We start from the raw sequence: 12693 nt of genomic DNA, 5'->3' as shown, positions 1-12693 counted from the left end.
GCATTAAAAGAGAAAGATTCTTTTTCTACTAGAGTCCTCTGCTGTTCACAATATGCTATTCAAAAATTACTATAATTTGTGAGTTTGGCATTTTCAAGGCAGTGTGCCTGAGAGCTCACTAAGGTATTGCCCTCCTTTCACTTCCATCACAGAGTTTGAAGAAGACGGTTCACACTTGCTTTCTTGGCAAAATTCCACATCCTATTTTTTGTGATTGTATTTTTCAAATTAATTTATATTTCCAATATCATAGCTTAACATCACTTGTAGATTTGGTATTGAGCTTTACAATATCCACTTTGCATTTTCCCGTACTGCGAACTTGATTGTACACAATGAACATAAACATGTAACATTACAGCCCAGTACAGACCCTTCCTCCCTTAATGTTGCGCCGACCTGTGACACCAATCTGAAGCCCATCTAACCTAAACTATTCCATTCTCATTCATATGAGAATAGTTAGCAAGCCGACTACTATTGCAGGCAGTGCATTCCAGCCCCTTACTTCTCCCTAAGTAAAGCAAGAGTTATGTTTTGACCATAATTTTCTATGAAAGATTTTCTTTCAGTACGGTTTCCTTTAAAATTTGTCAGATACAATGACTGTATCTTATACCTAACGTCTTGTAAAGCACAAGCTTCTCCCAAACTCTACTCTGGTCCTTGAATACTGTAAGTGTTTAAGGTGAAATTGTCAGACAAAGGAGTGTAGATGGTGCTAAAACAAAGAGTAAAGTTTTCTTCAAATAAGATAATTGTCAAAAAATAGTGGAAATTTGAGTGGGACCCCTGAGAAGCAAGCAGGGTAAGCTGTTTACTGAAGCAAAGGGTATGGAGGCACAGGTACTAAATGAATAATTTGCTTCTGCCTTTATCAAATCAGAAGATGGTGATAATGGCCGAGTTGAAAACGTGGGTGTCGATCAACAGAGCAGTTATGGTGATAGATAAAGAAGAGGTGCTACAAAGGCTGGCAGCATGTCAGAGAGAGAAGTTCTGAAGCGCAGATGGGATGCTTCCTTGATTGTTGAGAGAGTTAAAGGAGCAAATGAACTACTGACAGAAATTTTTATAGGCCTGTATGAACACAGGATTATTTCGAGGGGACTAAAGGATAGGAAATGTGATGCCATTGTGTAAGAAAGGGGCAAAAGATAAACCAGGAAACTACTGACCTGTCAGCTTGGCATCAAGAAAACCAATGGAGACCATTCTATGAGATGAGATAAATGCACACTTTGAAAAACAAGTTACTCCAGTAAGTTAACATGGCTTTGCCAAGGCTGAAAACAAAACATGCTGGTGATCACAGTTAGGCAGCATCTGTGTTCAAAATTAGGAACAGTTTTGACAGGGTAAAGAAGAATATTCTGTTTCCACTAGTTGGTATTGTCAGGAACTAGGGATAACAATTTCAAGATTGTCAACAAGAGAGCTAAGAGAGAGATGAGGAAAAACCTTTTTACTTAGAATTGTAGGGATTTTGAGTGCGGCGGCTGGGAAAGTGATGAAGGCTGTTTCCGTAGGACATTTCAAAAAAGAAAATTAGCTTAACAGCAGGAGACAGAGTAATCGTGGAGATTTGCTTTTCAGACTGGAGGTCTGTGACCAGCAGTGTTCCACTGCAATCGGTGCTGTGTGTATTTTTATTTGACATATGTATATAGATGATTTTGGGGATATGAATACACAAAGTATGATTCATTTGCATGACATAAGATCTGTTAAAGTGGACCGTAACAAATGTTATCTATGATTAGAAAGGGATCTTGATCAATTGGGTGAATGGGCTGAAGAGAGACAAATGCAGTTTAATTTGATTTACCGGGACGGTTCAAGGAATCACGTTTTTTGTTGCATGATTAGTTTTTTTCACATTAGTCATTCCTGTGACCTAGGCGTAACTAATACACATCAAGAATATCCATCTAATATCAAACGGACAAATGGTGTAAAGGCTTTAGACCCTGCAAATATTCAATAGATAGTGTGCAATGGCAGGCTATGTGATATAAAGACCTGGTGTATGGGGTAAAGGGCTAGGAGAATGTCCTAATAATATATATATTATATATATATATATATATATATATTTGAAAGTGATTAATATGGAGGGCTGAAGAATGGGACTGGCTGAATAGCTGGTGCAGACATGATGGGCCAAATGGCCTCCTGTGTCGTAAAATTCTGTGATTCTCCGAAAGTTACTCTTTTTTCAGGGTAGTGTTAACTTCATGTCTTTTTTATTTGCTTCACTAACTCTTTTGGATGTAGATTTGCCATCAAGTGTAATTAAAAAGCTCTTCTTGTTTTGCTTTTTTATTGTTTGCAGCCTATCACACCTTCTGGTTTCTGAGTTGGGATGAATTTAAAAGTAATCGATAAGAAGAAGCCTTCCCTTATATGTGTGGTATCATTTCAGAAATGGTTGAATAACTGTCTACTGATACACTTTGACAATTGGGATAACAACTATGACTATTAGTACAGAATCTGGAATGTATTGATCTAGAATTCTGTTGTAGTGCATTGTCAGTTTTCATCACTAGCCTCATCAGGGCTGCAGTGCATTTACAACTTGAGAAATGTAACAGCTGTGATTTTAAAAATAATATGTTATTTCTGTTGCATGTTATTGCATGTTATTTTGTTTAACCTGAAACTCTGTGCATGTGTCTACGTGTGTGTGTGTGTGTGTGCGTGTGTGTGGGTGTTACATTGGCAATCTGCTTCATCTGTTTTGGAATGAAGCCAGCATTAATGAAGCATTTGCGTGAATGTGCTGATAAGATGTATAGTAATTGGCTTTTATTTTAAGCAATGGTGTGCAGAACAAGAACCATGGTTATTGAGTGCATCGTGTGGATTTTGTGCCTCATATTTCCTGTTCATTGTTATTGAAGTAATTCTGTATGACAGACCTGCTGTAGTGGTGCTTGGTGTTCTCTTATTAAGATTATGCTTGTCAATCTCGTCAACCTCATGACTTCAGCAGCAATCTATTCAGTGTGACCTGCAAGTCATTATCACCTGAGGGATTGGCATCAGCTATTCAATGTTTGTCGATGTCTTTCTTTTCAAATGTTATATCCTGTGGGGAAAATATGCAGTAAAATGTTTTTTTTGCCAACATGCACTGGGGCTGTGCAAACATTCAGTCTCAGTCTTCCACCCTTTCTGATTTGATGACACTGTAAATGCTGGGAAAAAGTGACCTGTTCCACAAATTCTTTCTAGTCCATGCTAAATGGAATTCACTGACCTCTTGAGAACATGGCGGCAGAAACTAAGTCGCACGATAGAACTTCAGTGCTCCTGACTCAGTCCAAGTTCCAGATGCAGCAGCTTCATAACAGGCTGAGTTTTACATTTTGTTGAATGGCAGAGCAGACTCGATGGAGTGAATGTCCCATTTCTGTTCCCAGGTTTAACAGTTTGCTGCAGAATGTCCATAGATTATCATTTATTTCCGTCTGTGGTTTCAGAGTGCCTCTTCTATATTTTACCATGTACTTTATTTGGGTGTCCCAGTAAATGCTGGGACCCATCCACTCGAAACCACTCCCACAGAGTTTGATAGACCAGATTTACACCCTTTTAGTTCCTAAGCTTTGAGTTATTGAAATTTTAGTTCTAGGATTTTTTTTCCCAATTATGCTAATGTTATTATCTTTAATGGAAACAATCAGATCATATGTAATTGCACCTTTAATTAACTGGCACCTATGGTACCAGGAGTGTGCTGGTTGATCAAGAGGTCAATGTAAAGGCATACACTAAGTAATAGAAATTTAACGCGGGGGTATACATGTCACTGTTATACTTTAATTACGGCATAAATTATTTAAATAATAACATGCCTTTGCCTTACATAAACCTCACTGGCAGAGAGCCTTCTCACTCGCACCCTCAACTGACTATTTAGTCATTACAATAATAAAACAAACTTTCAGCAATTGAGGTAAATAATTTTTAACTGGTTTATTGAGAGTGACGGTTCACAATGTGCCAGTAAAGCAAAATTTATTGTATGTGAGTGCTAGAGGTTTAGGTGCAACCTACATTGGGGCTTTGTCTGCCTCATTTGTTAAATATTAAGTTAAATATCATTGCTATTTTTGGAATATTTTTCTATTGAAAGGTGAGATGCTAACAGTCTATATTTTCGTCCAGTTGGATCACATCAGGCCTCTGGAATACTTCTTATAACACCACCCGGTTAGTCTCCATTTCAATTCGAAATGTGAGTTCTGTTTAAACAGCATAAACAACAGTGAAAGTGTCATCTAAACATAGAACATAGAACAATACAGCGCAGTACAGGCCCTTTGGCCCTCGATGTTGCGCCAATCCAAGCCCATCTAACCTACACTAGCCCACTATCCTCCATATGCCTATCCAATGCCCGTTTAAATGCCCCTAAAGAGGGAGAGTCCACCACTGCTACTGGCAGGGCATTCCATGAACTCACGACTCGCTGAGTAAAGAATCTACCCCTAACATCTGTCCTATACCTACCACCCCTTAATTTAAAGCTATGCCCCCTCGTAATAGCTGACTCCATACGTGGAAAAAGGTTCTCATGGTCAACCCTATCTAAACCCCTAATCATCTTGTACACCTCTATCAAGTCACCCCTAAACTTTCTTTTCTCCAATGAAAACAGCCCCAACTGCCTTAGCCTTTCCTCATACGATCTTCCTACCATGCCAGGCAACATCCTGGTAAACCTCCTCTGCACCTGTTCCAGTGCCTCCACATCCTTCCTATAGTATGGCGACCAAAACTGCACACAATACTCCAGATGCAGCCACACCAGAGTCTTATACAATTGTAACATGACCTCAGGACTCAGGAATTCAAGTCCTCTACCAATAAAAGCCAGTATGCCATATGCCTTCTTCACAGCACTATTTACCTGGGTGGCAACTTTCAGAGATCTGTGTACATGGACACCAAGATCCCTCTGCTCAGCCACACTACCAAGTATCCGACCATTAGCCCAGTATCCTATCTTCTGGTTATTCTTACCAAAGTGAATCACTTCACACTTACCTACATTGAACTCCATTTGCCACCTTTCTGCCCAGCTCTGCAGCTTATGTATATTCCGCTGTAACCTGCCACATCCTTCCTCACTGTCAACAACTCTACCGACTTTCATATCATCCGCAAACTTGCTCACCCAACCTTCTTGCCCCTCCTCCAGGTCATTTATAAAAATGACAAACAGCAATGGTCCCAAAACAGATCCTTGCGGAACACCGCAACAAGCTGCTTTGTGTGTTCAGATTAGGGATCTAAAGTGCTATTTACTGCAATACTTTTCAACTTTGATCTCTGTGCCCTTGTTTTACAGAGCACAAAGATTCTAAAGATTTTTCCTGGAGAAGGGAACGGTGGCTCAGTGGTTAGCACGGCTGCCTCACAGCACCAGGGACCTGGGTTCAATTCCAGCCTCGGGTGACTGTCTGTGTGGAGTTTGCACATTCTCCCCGTGTCTGTGTGGGTTTCCTCTCAGTACTCTGGTTTCCTCCCACAATCCAAAGATGTGCAGGTCAGGTGGCCATGCTAAATTGCCCGTAGTGTTAGGTGCATTATCAGGGGTAAATATAGGGGAATGGGTCTGGGTGGGATACTCTTCGGAGGGTCAGTGTGGACTTGTTGGGCTGAAGGGCCTGTTTCCACACTGTAGGGAATCTAATCTAAATCTAAGCATTTGGAAGACTCTGGTGCACGGGCTTTAAGAAGGTAACAAACCTCTTTGCGCTCAGCAGATAATTAGAAATCAGGAAATGTAATGTAATTAGACAATCTTTTTATTATTTTCTATCATAACGTTTACACTGATATAGAAAGGCATGAAGTTCAGCCAATGTTTACTAAGAAAGTAGACAAAGAGACCTTTTAGTCAAGGAGGTAATTACCTGTTGTTTCTCTCTTCATTGTTGTATAATAACATGTCAAGTCTGTTGCAAAAGCCTAGTGCAGGCCTCCATGCTCAGTGCAGCATTTGTCATAATTACAAGTTTGCAGGTCTGGCAAAGCTGATGTTATGGCATTTATTGTACAATTGGAGTTCTTTTTTAATTTTTATTATTTTTTTAAAAAACTACCTGCCAAACAATGCTGAATTTAGATTCACAGTTAACTTTGCAAGTTCATTTAACAAAATAAAAGAATAAACTCTGACTTGCCTCATCTTTGTGCAGAGCCTTTTCTTAAATTGGTTCAGTCCTGTGTGCACTGCTATGCCAGGGTATGAAAGATCATGGTACTGTTCCCAACTGACTCAATGCTCCCAATCTTTTCTGCATTTGATGATTTGAGATGAAGAGAAATCAGTACGAGCGTTCATCACTGAGCCATCTTTGCATAAACTTGGCTTGTTTAAATAACAGCACAGCAGAGATCCGGAACAAACTGCCTGTCGTCTTTTTTGACTGCTGATGGCACATGGATCAAGGAAGCCCAACTTCAGAAAGGTTTTGTTATATTTCATTAGCTGGAATAAAACCCGTTTTGCAAAAGCTGAACATCTTCTTGCCTTCATAGATGCTCTTCTAGGTGGTTCCTTCACTATTGATTCACATGCCAAACCCGATATATCTGGAGATATAAGTGGGAGCACAGGGCTCCCTAGGACTCCCCAGAGGAAGCTTCCAGGGTCCACCCAGAGCAATATCAAATTCGGAGGATAATGTTTTTTTGGGTAATGAGGAAAGACTTTAGTTGCATTCACTGTCAGCCTTGGCTCACTTGGTAGCATTGTCACTTCTGAGTTAGGGGGTTGCTGGTTTCAATTTTACTCCTGAGATTTTAACATTAAATCCGGTCTGACACTGGGGAAGAATGCCTTTGTTTCAGGTGCTCTACTTTGCATGAGACATTAAACCAAGACTCTGTAGACGTCCTAGGTGGCGAGCAAATTATGCTGTGAGAATAACAGGGAACTACCTCCACTGCCCTCAGTATTTATAACACAACAAGCATCATTAAAAGCAACTATTTTCTCCAAATTTCTGCATAGTCTGTTTGAACATCTCTTTTCCATTGTCACTTGCACACATTGTAAGGGTAGAGGAGGTGAAAGTGAACCCAGTGATGACACCTAACCTGTGTCACACCTAAATTGGAGTGTTCACTATTACCTGTGCAAGAGGAATGTCATCAATATTTTTAATGCAATTTACTCATTTCCAGTATCACTGGCCAAAGCTTTAATTAATTTATTAGTCCAGGTCATAACATATTGTGGTATATAGTTTGTGACACGTCTCTTAACTAAAGTTTAAATTGGAGTTTCATTTCTGACCCTCTGGCGCCACCTCGTGGCTTTCATTTGAACATGAAACTAGAAGCAATTGGTAAGAGAAACCCTATGCTGATAAGAGTGGCAACTGCTGTAGATACAGAAAATCATAGACTAAAGATATTTAACTATCTACTGTCTCCCCACCCCCACCCTATCCCTGAGAAGTACTTGAAAAATTTTCAGCATTCTACAAGTGCATCATGATGTTATTATTTGTTGTTAATTTAGTTACTAATTGTTTTGTAACCATGTGCACTTACGATATAACCAACACAAACCTTGCCTTCCATATTTCCCTTTCAGTGAACAAAGTGTACCATCTTGGGATCGAAAAGGGAAAAAGAAATCTGAATGGAATGGCTTCTTCAATGTTATTACTGCTTTTATTGAGGTGAAAGTGATTGTATTACATTTAAGAAAGATTTCCCACGAATGGACATCTGTAATGTTCCATGTCAGTGACTTATGCTGTTGCATGGTTATTGCTGATGTGAAGCATCTCAGGTTGGCTCCAGTATTGGGGATTGTCACTTTGGGTGATGACCAATTTTGAGCAATACATTCGCAGCATTGGTGCTGTCATTCCCATTTCAGCATTGGGTTACATATGGTATCAGGTCATAAGATTGAGCAGCAAAATTAAATCTGACCAACTTGGAAAATCTTGTGACATGCACAACCTTTTGCTCAAATACACACTTCCTTTTATTCATTCATACAATGTGAGCATTGCCGGCCAGTCCAGTATTGATTGCCCATCCCTAGTTATCCAGAGGCAATTATTGGTCAAGCACATTTTGTTTTTGTTTGGAATGGGCCTGGGTTCAGATGAAGCCAGCCAAGGAAAGGATAGGCATTTCCTTCCCTAAAGACTATTAGTGAACCAGATGGGTTTTTCTGACAATTAATGATTGCTTCATGGTCATTGTTAAATTCTTATTTCTAGATTTTTACAGAATTCAAATTTGAACCCAGCTCCCTAGAACATACCTGGGTTTAATAGTCTCACAATAATATTACTGCACCATCAATTTCCCTTTACAACAACAGCCAGTGGTTTCCTGGTCACCACTTTTAAGTAAGCTTTTTATCCCAGATTTTAATTGAATTTAAATTTTACTATGAGCCATAATTGTGTTCAGATCCATTTCCCCAAAACATTATGCCATCACTTTGAGTCACTAATCTCATGACACTATTGTAGTAATTCTTAAGTGACTGAGTCTGTATAATGTTTGACATTACTCACCATTCCTTGGAAACTGAAGAAGTCATTGTCCAAATGCAGCAAGACCTGGACAACATCCAGATTTGGGCTGATAAGTGCCAAATAACATTCTAGCCACACAAGTGCCAGACAATGACCACCTCCAACAAGAGGGAATCGATCCATCATCCCTTGAGTTTCAATGGCATTACCATTGCTGAATCTCCCATTATCAACAGCTCTGAGGTTACCATTGATCATAAACTGAAGAGGCCCACTATATAAATACTACAGCTACAGCAGTAGGACAAAGGCTAGGAGTCACTCCCTGACTCCCCAAAGTCTGTTTACACAAGGCACAAGTCAATGGTGTAATAGAGTGCTTTGACAAATGCAACTCAAACAGCACTTGAGAATCTTGTCATCATCCTGGTCAAAGCAGCTTATGTAACTTGATTTGGAGGTGCTGGCATTGGACTGGGGTGGACAAAGTTAAAAATTATACAATACCAGGTTATATTTCATGAGATTTATTTGGGAGCACTAGCTTTCAAAGCACTGCTTCTTCATCAGGTGGTTGTGGAGTGTAAGATCATAAGACACAGAATTTATAACAAAAGGGTTACAGTGTCATGGAGCTGTGGTGCCATATTAAATAAATTTAGATTAAGTCTTTCATCTTTTAGAATGGGATATGCTAGCTTTGGTTCTTTAGTATGTAAATCCCAGAACTCCTTTTAAGTTACATTCTCAAGATAACTTTAGCTTTTCTAACAATAGGTGCCATCTCAGCTCAGACAATGCATCAAAGGTGTGAGGTTAAAGTCTGTCTGTGTCCCAATGTTGAGTCAGACTGGTTCTATTTCTAAAGTGGTACTTATAGAATCTTTCATGGATTTATGCAGTTTTTGAGCAATATAAGATGTAATTCTGCAAATACAAATTCACCCCATTAACTTCTATGTGCGCATGTGCAGGAGAGACAGAGTGAGTATGTTCATGTGAGTTTGTGCATATGGGTGTGAGTGTATGTGGAAGGATATGTGTAAGTGTGTGTTTAAGCTTGGTCAAGCATGTGTGTGAGTGCAATGGGGTATAAGCCTGTGAGAGGGTGTGTGCTTGGGTATTAGTGCGGGGACTGCATGTGTGCGTATGAGAGAGGGCTTGTTTATGAAGAGGGTGTGTGTGTGTGTGTGTGTGTGTGTGTGTGTGTGTGTGACGTAATGGGGTCACCTGTAATGTGACATGAACCCAAGGTCTCGGTTGAGGCCACTCCTATGGACTTTGCTATCAGCTTCTGCTCTGCCAGTTTGCGTTGTTCCTTGTTCCGAGGAGGATGGTCACCTGAAGGTCTGAGGTTGAATGTCCCAGACTGCTGAAGTGTTCCCCAACTGGGAGGGAACATTCCTGTCTGACGATGGTTGTGCGGTATCCATTCATCCATTGTCGTAGCGTCTGCTCAGTCTCGCCAATGTACCATGCCTCAGGCATCTTTGCCCACAGCGTATGAGATGGACAGTTGGCCAAGTCACATGAGTACTCACCGCGTACATAGTGGGAGGTGACCCCAAGAGCAGTGGTGGTATCCGTGTCAATATTCTGACATCTTGCAGCAGCTGCTGTGGCAGGGTTGGATGGTGTTGTTGTCCTGAAGGCTGAGCAGTTTACTGCGAACAATGATCTGTTTAAGGTGTGGTGGTTATTTAAAGGCGACACGTGGAGGCATGAGGAAAGTCTTGGTGAGGTGTTCATCCTCATTAATAATGTGTTACAGGCTGCGAAGACCATGGCATAGTTTTTCACCTCCTGGGAAGTACTGGGTACTCTATCAGTTGCAGCCCCTGTCTATTTCCTGAGGAGGTCATTATTGTTTCCCACTGTGGCACATCGGAACTGGCAATCAATGAGTTGAGCATCATACCCTGTTGTTATGAGGGTATTCTTGAGCACTTTCAGGTGTCCGTCACATTCCTCCTCACCTGAACAGATCCTGCTTATGCAGAAGGCTTGTCCATAGGGGATGGCTGTTTTAATATGTTTCATGGGGATGCTAGTGAAGTGTAGCCTTGTGAGGTTATCTGTGGATTTGTGGAAGAGTAAGGTGCTGAGGTGTCCATCCTTGATGGACATGCATGTGTCCAAAAATGAGACAGATATTAAAGAATAGTCCATGTCAAGTCTGATGGTGGGATGAAACCTGTAGATGTCACTGTGTAGTTGTTTCAGTGACTCCTCACCATGGGTCCAGAGGAAGAAAATGTTGACAATATACTTGGGGTATAGTGTTGGTTGGAGGACCTGCGCAGAAAAGGAGTCTTGTTAAAACCTGCGCATGAATATGTTGGCATGTTGGGGTGCAAATTTGGTTCCCATGGCTGTTCCATCTGTCTGGATGAAGAACTGGTTATCGAAAGTGAGATGTTGTGGTTGAGGATGAAGCAGATGAGTTGTAAGACAGTGCTCGGAGATTGGCAGTCATTGGTATTGAATATTAAGGCCGTTGCCTTGATATCATCATCGTGGGGGATGCTGGTATAGAGTGCTGACACATCCGTTGTGACGAGGAATGTTCCCGGGTCGACTGGTCCGTGGGTACTGAGTTTCTGTAAGAAATCTGTAGTGTCGCGACAGAAACTGGGGGTCCCCTGTACAATGGGTTTCAAGATGCCTTCCACATAGCCAGTGGGGTTCTCTCACAGGGTCCCATTGCCCGATAAGATGGGACATCCTGGTGTGTTGGCTTTGTGTATCTTCGGACGGCAGTAGAAGTCACCTACATGTGAGGTACGTAGGATGAGGGTGCGTAGGGAACTCTGAACGACTGGATCAAAAGTCGTGATCAATGTTTTTAGTTCACAGGTGTGATCTTTTACTTGACATCAACTTCAAGATTGTCACTCCCTTCACCACCAATACACAGTATTAGCATTTCAAGATATGCTAGAGTAATTCACCCAGGCTTATTTAACAGCACCTCCCAAGCTCTGAATCTTCTCTACTATAAGGACAGAAGCGACTGTCACAAAGAAACACTGCCACTGCAAGTTACCCTCCAAGCCATACATTATTATAATGTAATATACCTGTACAACCATTCCTTCACAGCCGCTAGGTCGATATCCTGGAACTCTCTGCCTAACAGTGCTCTGGGTAACCCTATGTCCTAAGCACAGCAGTGACTCAGTACCACCAAGACAACTTGAATGGGCAATCAATGTTGTCTAGCCAGCAATGCCCATATCCTACAAGCCAATAGGTGGGCGGCACGGTGGCACAGTGGTTAGCACTGCTGCCTCACAGCGCCAGAGACCCGGGTTCAATTCCCACCTCAGGCGACTGACTGTGTGGAGTTTGCACATTCTCCCCGTGTCTGTGTGGGTTTCCTCCGGGTGCTCCGGTTTCCTCCCACAGTCCAAAGATGTGCAGGTCAGGTGAATTGGCCATGCTAAATTGCCCGTAGTGTTAGGTAAGGGGTAGATGTAGATGTAGATGTAGGGGTATGGGTGGGTTGCGCTTCGGCGGGGCGGTGTGGACTTGTTGGGCCGAAGGGCCTGTTTCCACACTGTAAGTAATCTAATCTAATCCAATAACAAGATGAAGAACTATGTGCAGTTCTGTTGTAACACAGTGACTTTTAAAGACTATGTGTTGAAAATTCCCTGAAGAAATGAGTTGAAGTCACTGCAGGGTATAATATCCAGTCTGTTAGATTGGGATGGACTAGGTTTGATCCCTGCTATACACTGAGTTATATGATCTGATACACTTGCTGTAGTTGACCTTGGAGTGTTCAAGCTGCAGGGAATAAAGCGCAAGCAAGCATGCTGCTCCCAATTATCATTTAGTAACCCCTTAGTTTGTCAGCAGAGCTTCCTTTTATGGATCACAAGAACATTTGTTGAGTAATCTTGAGGTGCTTCATAGAGTGGTATTGAAATAGATGTTATTGATGTGGAACATAATGATTAACTGTACACAGAGACAGCAGGTTCCTGATTTCTGTACTTTATAATCTCTCTGAAGACTATTGAAAACCATCCTCCTTTATACATCATGACGTCGGTAAAATACCTTTTTGTCCATTTCTAAATCTAGGATGTGTAACAATTGGTGTATACAGCCTTCCAGTAGCTCAGCCAAGCAGTATAGTTCATGTGAAAGTTTTGAG

General features: G+C 41.3%; 1 pseudogene; it reads left to right on the top strand.

The window, feature by feature from the left end:
- The window catches only part of LOC140453729 (lethal(3)malignant brain tumor-like protein 3), a 51111-nt pseudogene that overhangs the window by 17052 nt on the left and 21366 nt on the right, over window positions 1-12693 (top strand).

The sequence above is a fragment of the Chiloscyllium punctatum genome, chromosome 27 (assembly GCF_047496795.1).
Source record: "Chiloscyllium punctatum isolate Juve2018m chromosome 27, sChiPun1.3, whole genome shotgun sequence".
Lineage (NCBI taxonomy): Eukaryota > Metazoa > Chordata > Chondrichthyes > Orectolobiformes > Hemiscylliidae > Chiloscyllium > Chiloscyllium punctatum.
The sequence above is the reverse complement of the archived record's forward strand: the minus strand, read 5'-3'. Positions and strand labels throughout refer to the sequence as shown.